The sequence below is a fragment of the Passer montanus genome, unplaced genomic scaffold (assembly GCF_014805655.1).
Source record: "Passer montanus isolate IOZ18808 unplaced genomic scaffold, ASM1480565v1 scaffold96, whole genome shotgun sequence".
Classification (NCBI taxonomy): Eukaryota; Metazoa; Chordata; class Aves; order Passeriformes; family Passeridae; genus Passer; species Passer montanus.
The window spans coordinates 583,161-594,596 of NW_024375034.1; positions in this window are offsets into that span (position 1 = coordinate 583,161).

Here is an 11,436-nt window from a genome sequence, read left to right on the forward strand (position 1 = left end):
TAAGTGTTGGAGCACCATCTGTCTGCTGTGAATGTTTGGAAGAATGGGAAACTCCAAAGGATGTCTCAGCCTGTTGGGACCAGGACCAGCTCCCAGATGTGACACCGGCACTGAGGGCAGGAGCTGCAGCCACTGCCTGCCTACCACCTTCTGCTTCTGCTGAGGTCTGGGGTTTTTCCTGAAGATGAACCTCCCAGATAAGGTACCAGATGAGGCTTCTCAGGAAGGATCATGCCTTGTCTGTGGTGACATACAGCTGAGTCACTTGGCTGCAGCTGAGGGAGAAGCAGGCCTCCCCCAGCCTCAGCTTGGTTTTTAGCCCCATTTTCTGGGAGGCATGTGCTCTGAGTGGAGAAAGTGAGTAGGAAGAGCTCGGCAAGCTGCAGCCAAGCGAGGGACTTTCCTGCACACGAGTCACTTCCCAGCTGCCTCCCCTTCCAACCAGTTGGACTGGGCCAGCACCAGAGCCCGGCTGGTTTTGATGCTCGGTTTTGTCGTGCCTACAGCACACAAATTCCTCCCGCGTCACCTCGCCCTCCTGGCGCCCAGTTCTGTGCTTTGCATAAGTGGGGCACGTGAGGAATCTCTGTTTGGCAATCCCTGGAGGCCAGCCAGAGGCCCCTGCAGGCTCTGCTTTTGCAGCTGCAGCCAGCTCTGCAGGAGAAGTGTTCTCTTTGCAAAAGGAAAAAAAACCAAAACACGTGAAATAAATAAAGAGAGGCATTTTCCACAGCAGCCTGCCTTTCAGACTCTTTTGCATTTCCACTCAGACTGCAGCAGGAGGAGGAGAAGAAGCAAAGCCAGCCACAAATTACAGCCTGACAGCCTCGTGCAGAGCCTTGAACACGTTTGAAGTTTGTTCCAGCCCAAGAGCTGCCTCCCTGTGATTCACCAAATGGTTTGGCTTGCGGGTCCTGCTGGAGTGGAGACAGACACCCACACACACCCACCCCTCACCACTAGGCTGCAGAGAAACAGCTCCTGCTCTGACATTCTTCCCAGAGCAGAAAACATCAGAGCATTTTCCAAATGGGATGGCAGTGCTGCAGGGGCTGCATCCAAGGGCAGAGCTGCAGCCCAGCAACACTGGCAGCAGCCAGGGCATATGGGACCTGTCCCACTCCTCCCAGCACACACACACAAAAAAGAAACAACAAAAAAAACATCCCTGACCCACAGAAACAGATGGTTCTTGACTGGATCAGCAGTCTGAATCAGCCCAGGGTGCAGAGGGCAGCACATGATGAGCCAGCTGGGCTGTAAGAGCAAGACTACAGCAGCTTCAAACTGAAAGAGAGCAGCTTTAGGTAAGAGATGAGGAAGAAATTCTTTCCTTTGAGGGTGGGGAGGCCCTGGCACAGATTGTCCAGAGAAGCTGTGGCTGCCCCATCCCTGCAAGTGTTCAAGACCAGGTTGGACAGGGCTTGGAGCAACCCAGTTCAGTGGAAGGTGTCCCCACCCATGGCAGAGGGTTGGAACAAAATGGCCTTCAAGGTCCCTTCCAACCCAAACCATGCTGTGATTCTGTGACCCTGCACATTTTCATCCTCTTGGCCCCAGCATCAGCTCAAGCAGCCCCACACTCCTGAGCCCAGCAGCTGATCAGGCTCTAGGGGTGATCCCTTCCTCTCCCCAGGCAGTTTTCTGCCTGGATGTGGTTCCTGTCTGAAGTCCTGTGGCACAGCACGGGGTGACAGCATCGAGGACAGTCCCGCTTTGGCAGCTGTGCCACAGCAGAGCTCTCAGTTAACCCTGGCATGGTCACAGGCTGCATTCCCTCCCACGTTCAGCTCAGCCACAACTTAATTATCAACAGGGGTCACATCGAGTACACTGGATTTTCCAAAGCATAACATAAAACCTCAAATCACTGCAGCTAATTCTCATTTCAGTATTTCCTTTGTCAGCTGTCACAAGTTGTGCATTTTAGCTACAAGCTCTGTTTTGTTTCCAGGTTTCCTCAGCATTTTAGGTGCTACTTACTGGGATTAGACTCCTGTTTCAAGGCAAACCGTATCCCAAGGCAGCTGATACTCCAAACCAAGTAGATCAACACAAAGAGCATCAGCAGCGATAAAGGCTTTGCCCTCATGAATCAGCTCTAGCAAGATCTGGAACAGCAACAGAGTTGCCAGAAAAGCAGATGATTCCTCCCAAATACAAGGGAATCAACAGTGCAGCACCAGCTCATCAATGTTTTAAAGGATATGCACCAAGATGCAGAATTCTGTTCCTGCTCCCATTGTGTCATCTTGTCAGGGTCATAAGCAGTAAGACTGCAGCCAGATAAATCTCTGCCACAACCTTTGAAGCAGGGTTTCTTTTTATAAATGTAAAGTAATATGTTTCTCTAAATACTATTGAACCCAACCCCCAAAAAATTTAGAACAATACATCTAGGTTATCCATAAAGAAAACAAATGTGTAATAAATTTTAAAATATATTTCAATACAAATATATAAAACAAAAAAATATATAGAAAATAGGGGGCTACGTTCCTTTCATTAGGTCCTTGCTTTGCAGGTTTTTGAGGATTACACTTAGAAGCTTTTTTTTGTTTTACACTTAGGGCTTTTTCAGCAGTGGAGATCATGGCCATCCAGTGTTTTCCATCTGCTGTGACTCACTTGGGCTCACACAGAAGTGATTAGAAAATCATGGGACTCCAGGAGCTACGGCTTTAAGGAAAAGCACAAAGAATTACAGCCTCTGCAGGAAAAATAAGAGTTGGCAGAGAACAGCTACAAAGGCTGCTGTAAGGAACTGGGCTGAGAAAAAACACCCACCCCCCCAGCTTTCTTCACACAATTTCCTTCTCTGTTCAAATACTTGCTTTCTCTTCCCTCATTATCCAAAGCAAAAAGGAAGGCACTAAATATTGAGGAAGAAGGTATAAAACCAAAGAGTTTGGACTGGAAATAAAAGCCCCAGTAAGCTGTCCTCAAAATGGAAATCCAAAACTCTGGATAAGCTAAGAGCTGGTGTGTAAGAAAGAGAAAAGGAATAGAACAGGAAGATCATGTAGTTTAATATCTTAATAAACAGCCTGGTAAGTCAGGCAGGGATTGCTCCTTTCCTGCTCACTGGATTGTGTGCTATTGCAAGGTCTACAGTTCTTTTTTAGGTCACAAAAAGGCAGCACCTCCTCACATGTGATCTCACCTCAGCTGCATGCTCAGGGGCCAGGACTTTTGAGGCAGGCTGTGGATTTCAGTGAATTGGCAGCAGCAGCCAATCGCTGTGGCCAAATTAAACCCAACGGGTTGGGATTAATCAAAGTCACGAGGCCACAGTGGGGAAGTGGCAAGTGCAGCTACTGTGGCTTCCACCACGAGGCTTTTCTTCATCATACCAGTGGATACAACCCACACCCAGAGTTGTGGGCATCTGAATAGCTGCCCTCTGCCCTCTTCTACAAAAGGGTAAAAATGCAGCCAGAGACTCGATCTCTTTATTCCACTGTCCCAGCTAAGTCTGGGATTTTAACAGTTTGGAGCAAGTACCCAGTGTGCTGTTCACCCCTTGCTTGCTCCAAGTCTGACAGGCATCCCTCAGCAAACTTCCTGAGCCTCTTCTAGGGCTCCTTCACCTTCCAATTTCATAAAGCAAAAGCACGTTTCACTCCAGGGAAAAAAACACCACAATTGTGGCATGAGGAGGGCAAACAACTACAATTCAAAACCTTTGGATTTTCACAAGAGGACTCCCTGGAGCAACCTCCTTTCCTGTGTGCTTCCCACTGTTCACCCAACAGCAGCTGGGGAAACATTGGAGCATCTCCTCAAGACAGAAAACACAGGCAGCAGAGATGCTTTATGAATTCCATGGGCAGTGCTGACTAACGAAGTATTGGCAGCCTGGTCTTCCATGGCAGTCACAGTGGCAGCCAGCAGCCTGGTTTTCCGTGGCAGTCACAGTTTCCATGATTATCACCTCATATGTGTTTTTACACCTGCTCTTCGCAGGGAAAAAAATCAATACAAGTTTATTTTCACCCTCAGTTTGTTAATCCTGGCCCTAAGAAAGTCAGCATCAGGTACCCACACAAGCTCAGCTACTGCCGGGAAATAGCTGGAGCAAAACTCACCATTCTGCTGAGCTTTGTTTGCCGTGGTGAATGTCAAAGGAGAAACAAAACCCTCATTATCCTTCCCCAGGGAAGGGCAGAGGGGCGTAGGAGTTAGCATTCAACCTTGGGCACTGCAACCCAGTCAGCTGCAGAACAAAATCATGGCTGAGCCCATGGAAGAGAGAGGAGAAAAAAAAAGGCAAAACCCCACTCTGCCTAGAGCAGCAAATGGTGTTCCTGGCTTAACACACTGGGTCACACCCAGCACTTGTGGAAGGCCAGGGAGAAAAACCAACCCAAGGCACCCACCACAACCCTGCTGAAAAATAACTGTCCCCTCACTAGGCCACTGCAACTGCCTTTTAAAACTTACCCACCAGCTGCTTCCCCTCAGGCTGTCATTCTCATGCTCAGCTGCAGCTGGTCTCTCTCTGTGCTCCTTTGGTGGGACAAGGTCCAGAACCATGTTCTGTCCTTGCTAGCCCATCTGCAAATGAGACTTAATTAACCCCAAGAGGTTTGGAAACTGTTTTTTCCATAAGAATGAGGATTACCAGGTTTGAGCTGCTCCTGTTTCACAGGGAAGCTTAGAAAGCAAACAGGTTTATACCACAGGAACAGGAAGATACATGGAATTTGTAGTGATTTCTAGTAGAAGTGTCTGGGTTTCCCCAGCTGGTTCTGAACAGCTGTTCCAGTGCCAGCCTCCCTGCTGGCAGCAGTGGTTCCTCCTACAGGTATCCACACAAAGCAGGTGATCCTGCCCTCTCCCTGAGACCCCAGGGTTCTCTAGCAGGAGGGTCCTGCCCTGTGTCACGCACTGTCTCTCATCCCACAACTCCCCTTTCAAATGGACCCACCACGACCAGAGCAGCCGAGGTGGAGAAGCAAGTTCCATCCTTCCAGGCTGCCAGGAGGCAGCAGTGCCATTTCCTAGAGGTGGATCCTGCAGAGGCCCAGCTGCAGGGCTTGGCTGACCCTTTGGACATCCCAGTGAACTCCCCAGGCTTCTGGGCAGATACTTGTTCTCTGTCCCTTATCTGCTCAGGTGCTTTTGTTTCAGATCCTCTTTTTGGAAAGGCCCTTCTCTGTTATGAGCAAGGCTCCAAAGGTCCTGGTGTCCTTATTGTGTGTAAAGCAGTGAGGATTTGGTTATCAGCAAGCCAGAATGTGACTTTAGGGATTGTCAGGAGCCACCCAAGGGGGTTTGAACACTGAGTGGTGTTCCCAGTGGAACTGTTCTGCTGCTGGAAGGGGCTTCCATGCCTCCCCTCATCCCCTGGCCACATGCTCCTGCTGCTTCCCTGCCCAGGGACAGACTGAGTAGGCCTGGTCAGCTCCTGATCCAGCCACATCAGGAGGATCCAACTCTAAACTCCCCCTGCAAAGGAAAGGCAATAAAAGATAAGATTACAGGCTTGCTTTACTGCAGATCTTACAAAGGGAGGGAGAGGGAACGTGTGCCAGGGACAGAAAGAGAGCACACATGATCCTTCCCCTGCATTAGGTGGATTTAAGCACCCTATGGAATGGCAGGGCAACAAAAAGATGAGATACAAATCACACATTAGGGCAAGGAAATAAGCTGCACCAATTCAGCTCACTGATGAAAACACTCAGCATGAAGAACCTCTTCCAGCCTAGGGCTTCTTGACGGTTTCATCAACATTTAAGAACAACTTGATAAAACCACACCATTTCATAAACATCTTGACACCAAGGGTTTGGCTTAGATATTAACAAGTCACTGTTGCCAGAATTTATTTCCATACTCTTATTTAAGACTCATGATGTCCTGGGTGAGGAGCAGAAGAGGACAGCCTGCAGCAGACACCACGCTTTGGTCTGTGCCTGTGTGGTGCTTCCCAAGTAAAACCCAGTGGGCACCACGGCTGAAAAGCTCAGCACCCAAAAACCTGAGTCACTCCTCGGGTTTTCTGGGTGCTCAGAACTTTCCACTACAAAGTGGTTCTCACTTCCTTCTGTTTGGAGGTCAGAGAATGAGACAAGGACCATTTTTCAGACATTTCCTCTCCCACTGAGGCCCAGAGTGGGTAACTGCTGCCATTTAGCACAATCAGCTCCTTTTTGCTGGGGATTTCTCTTCACACACAGGCTGGTCAGAATGAAAAAGAGCTACACTTGGTTGATCCTAAATAGAGTTCCCTTCCTTGAATGGTGTGTTGGGAAAGTGGGTTGGCCAGATGGGGGGTTTTTATGTGGGTAGAGAGCAGGGAGACATGGATTTTAGCCAGCTGAGGATGCTGCTGACCCTGCTGGGATGCTGACAGCCACATGATTGCAGTTTTTTCACTGCAGGGCTGCTCCAGAGCCAATGACACTGGTACCAAATGCCCTTGCAGCCTGCATGTGATCCCCTCTCTCTTCTCACTTGCCTTTTTTCCTCCATGACAGAAGCTTCAAAAGCTGAACCAGAAAGCACAAGGCTTCCTGCTCACCTGGGAGAGCAGCAGACTGGCCTTGCTGGGATAGGGGACATCAGAGGCTTTTTCTACTGGTGTCACTGCTTTAAGGTTTGCCAGCCTCTCTTCTCAACAGAAATCCCCCTGGCTCAGCTGCTCTCATCGTGTCAAAAGTGAATATTTCGCGTTGCAGGTTTGGGAAGCGTTTGCAATGATTAAAAATAAACCAACTTCTTTATTTCACCCTCAGCAGTTTTAGAGAAGCGGAATTGAAAAAGGAACAGAAAATGAGGTGCAGGGTCATTTGAAGATTCTTCACATGTTTGTGGGGGGCTGAAGGAGGCAGTGAGGGTAGGGTGAGTGGAGCTCAGTCGACAGCACATCAGCTGTCAGCTCCTCGATTCCCACTGAGCTCCCACCCTCATTATGAAGGCCTGTTTTAATTACACCTGCTGTGAAAGTGGGGGAAAGATCCACTGAAACTCTCTCTGGAGAGCTCAAATAATGGGATGTGCTGGGGCTGCACAAGTCAGACAGCCAGGAAAGCAAACATGAGAAATCAGCCATGTCCCCAGGTCCTGGATAAAAACTGGCCAAATATCAGTTCTCAGTGTAGAGCAGAGCTCCCTCCTCGGGTGCTGAGCAGACAGCAAACCCTGCTGCCTGAGGGACAGCCCTTTTCATGCTGTTTGGTGGCTGTCATCTCCCCCAGGCCCTGGGTCCTGTCACCAGGACTGCAGTTGGGGCTTGGTGGGCAATTTGCTTTTTCTTCTTGATGGCAACACCCTCCCTGTGACAGCCGAAGCACCAGGGCATGGGGTTTGGGACAGCAGAGTGGCTGAGACAGGAACAGGCACTGCCAGGGAGACAGGGGTTAGGCAGGGAGCAGACAGGAGCTTTTTGGGGTTAATCCGTGGAGAGATGGGGAAGGAGGAACAGAACAGGCACTGCCAGGGAGACAAGGGTTACGCAGGGAGCTTTTTTGGGTTAATCCGTGAAGAGATGAGGAAAGAGGAACAGAAAAAGCAGCTGTGCGGTCTGGCAGCGCTCACTTTCCCCCTCCAACCTGCAGGGCCGGGAAGCCCGGGGGAGAGGAGCCCTCCAAAGCCGAGGGGCAGCGCTGCAGTGGGGCTGGCAGCGCTGGCACCGGGGCTGGGGACAGCGGGCGGGCGGCAGGTGGCAGCAGGAGCGCGGGGAGAGGAGCAGCTGCAGCCCAGGGCTCTGAAAACCGGGAAAAAAACACGGAGTTTCCAAGCTTGGCTTTTTTACAGCCTTCACACAGGAGCCATCAGCGGCAGAGAGGGTGGAACACCCCGCTGATGGTTACAAGGAGAGAGGTTTCCCAGTAGGAGGGAATAGAAATGTTTAATTATTTGTACAAACATAAAAACAAGCCAAAAAAACCCAAAAACTCAAACAAGTAAACAAACCCCAAAACCAACCAAACAAAACAACCGGAAAGCAAACAAACAAAAAACCCCAAACAAACAAGAAAACCCTAGAAAAGTTTCAACTCGTAGTTCTGCATTCCACGGGAAAAGCAGGGCAGCCTTGGCACAGAGGGTGGAAACTCCCTTGTGAGGTTTATGTGGGAAGGTTTAAGAGGAAAAGTCCAAGGACAGGTGGATCGGTGATTAAAAACGACATTCAGCCCTTGGAAGATAACGGCGATTTTCACATTCACCTTCCTGGCAGCAGCCCACAGCCAGGGAGTCCTTGGAGCTCTCATTAAAGCACTGAAAGTGCTTTCCTTGGGAAGGCCTGGTGCAGGTTTTGGGAAACTGGGAAGGCTGTGCACGCACAGCCTGCTCCCAGCTCCAGGGTGATACACCCACACCCTTCGGAGAGTGGGGAAAATTGTTAGTAATTGTTTCATTTCCTTTGGGAAAAGGGAAAGAGGAGGAATTGTAAAGTCTTCTGCCAACAAATTGCATCCTTTGAGGTTTTCTATTTTCACTCTCAGCGTCTACATGAGGCATTTTGTTTTAAACAAACTTTGGAGACTGAAAGAGGTGCAGAAATAGCAATGCTTTATTATGCTGAAGGAAAGTGCAAGTTTGCCTGTTCCTTGAAGATCAGGAGATTTGCTTTTAACTCCTACCAGCTCAAAGGGCTTTAGATAATACAGTGGGGAAAACAGATTTCATGGTTGGAACTAGGTGATCTTTTAGGTTTTTCCAACCCAAACCAGTCTGCAACTCCCTGATATCTCCCTGCATTTATTTATCAAGGTTTCCCACTCTCTGCTCCCAGCAGATGAAGCCTCTGGTGTTTAAAAAAGGTGGAAGTGGTTTGGATCAGTCCTGCTGCTCATTGAGTGAGATGTTTTTAAAACTGAAGAGATGATATTGTGCAATAATCTGTGATGAAGATTTAGTTCCCTAGAGATTAACTCACATTTAGACCTCAAAAGTTCATTTTGTCCTCTACAGATTAGCAGAGATTTTACAATCAAAAGAACCCTCTGACTACCTCTGTCTTATCTCCAAAATGTTCATTCTTTCCCCAACAGATTGCCTACATTTTACTGCTAAAAAAACCCCTGCTGATTACCTCTAGATTATTGCAAAAAATGTAATTCTGTCCCCTACAGATCATCTCTGATCTTTCCCCCAAAATATTCTCTGTGTCTTACAGATAACCTAAAGTTTTCTAGACAAATTTTTTCCTACCTGTTGATTACCTCACTTTTACGTGAAATCGTTCTCTTCCCTATAGAATAACTCAAATTTCCACGTCATTTTATCTCCTACAGTTTAAGTAGATTTTACCACCCCAAAACAAACTGATTACCTCTATTTTATACCCAAATTGTTGAAGCAGATCCTGTGAGATGGGACAATGCTTTTTATCATGCAAATAAAAATGCTGCCCTGGTGCTAACAGAGTTAAAACCAGCGGAGGTCTTTTCAAATGGAAGCCCGACCTGGTCACTGCCACATCACCAGCTCGAACCGAGGCTGTAAAACCAGCAGCAGACGCTTGGTTTAACCAGCAGCTGCTGGTTATTCCCCGGAAACCCAGAGCATCCTGGTTGCTATAGAGACACGTCGCCCTTCCCTTGCTCCTGGTGTCATTGTGGGGACCGCTCCTTTGCCTCCACGCCCTTGTGCGACACAGGGAGCGAGGAGCAGCGGCTGTGTTATCCCTGGGGAGGAGGAATGGGCGGCCGAGGGAATGTGATCCCGCAGGTGAGCGAAGGGCGGAGGAAACACAACTCCCGCCTCTCTCGGCAGTGCGAGGGGTGCAGAAGCCACTTTGTTCCTCCCGAGCCAGCTTCATTATTGATGAAGCAGGAAGGTGATCTCCGTCCCGAGCCCCACGCCTGCTCGCAGAGCTGGCAGGGAGCTCGTCCCAGGCTCGGGCTGTGCCCCACAGCCAGGGGAATCCCTGCTCTGCTCCTGCCACCTCGGGACTGCCACTAAAGCACCCTGCAAACACAGTGACACCCATAGTATGGGTGCTGAGCTGCCCACCAGCCTCCCCCTGCCATCACCTCAAAATTAGTTATGCATCAGCGTTGTGTTTTTGCCAAGATCTTTGCCTCCAAAATCTGAGGCAGAATGCCCTGTTCCAGTTTAAAAAACAAGCGAGGAGCTTAAAAATGTTTCACCGCGTCTCAAAACCCCTCAAAACTCCTGTGGTGTGCGGCCAGCCAGACTTATCTGCTCTTTGCTGACATGATCAACCTGACAGCCCACACAGGCCTGATCCTGCCAGCCCTGGGGAAGGAAGGAAGGAAGGAAGGAAGGAAGGAAGGAAGGAAGGAAGGAAGGAAGGAAGCGTAGAGTTGGGGTGCGTAGATGGAAAGGGGAAGGAAAGGGAAGGAAAGTCACACCCAGGCTTTCCTGCCTTGCTGTTTGCATACCAGCTGGCACTCTCCACCCAAACCCATCCCCATCACCTTGGCTCACAGGAAGCCACTGAGGAGTGATGAATGATGTTGATCACCACACTTAAATGCCAAGAAAACTTGCATTTTGTTGTCTATGCCACATGCGTAGCAGAAAAGCTATGCCAGGAATGTGAAAGAAGGCTGAAAGTTTTGATGGGGACTAGTTTTTTGGATCTCTCTCTGCTTGCAGAGCCAGATGTCTTTCAGCTCTTCGGTGTCTAACATTACAGAGCTCTGAGGGAGCTGGGTGAATTTCTGCTCTTCAGCCAAAATAGTCATTTCTGTAGGATTTAATGCTCCAGACCCTAAGCCTGCCCTGCAGGGACAGTGACAAGCAGTGTCCCCCAATGCTCCTGGGCTGCTCCCAGTAGGATGCTCTCACTCCCTGCCCTCTTGGAGCACAGAGATGTGACCTCACCAGCACAATACACCACGGTGGGACCAACCCCTCCACGGCTCCTGTATGGGGATAAAGTGCAGTTTGGGGAGAAAGGTGCTGACCTTGAAGCCAGTTTTGGCTGAGGATAACAAAGAGGAACCTTCCCACAAGGTGGTCAGAGAGATGAAGCCAGGTCCCTCACATGATGGGATGGTGAGGGCTGGGCCAGGAGAGGTTTGGAGTGGATAGAAGAAGAAAATTTCTCCAGTACGGCAGTGAGCAAAGAGATGTTGTACTAGCTCCATCCTTGGAGGTTTGCAGGATAAAGCCCTTAACACCCCAGTGTGAGCCTGCTTTGGACAGGAAGCCCACAGCCCAAATCACCCCGTGGTGCCGGGGAGGGGACTCACCTTGGCCCAGAGGGGACAATTTCGCGGCGTGTCTATGGGCTCCCAGGACTCCACTTCCCCCCTTTCCCCACCCTGGCGGCCCCTTCCAGCGATCCCGAGGCGGGGGCCGGCAGCTCCCGGGCTGGGGGCAGCGGGGGCTTGGCCCGGGGACCCTGCCCGGCCCCGCCCCGGGACCGCTCCCCCCGCCGCTGCCCCGGCAGGGAGGAAGGAAGGAAGGAAGGAGGGAGGGAGGGAAGAGGGGAGGGAGGGAATCAGGGAG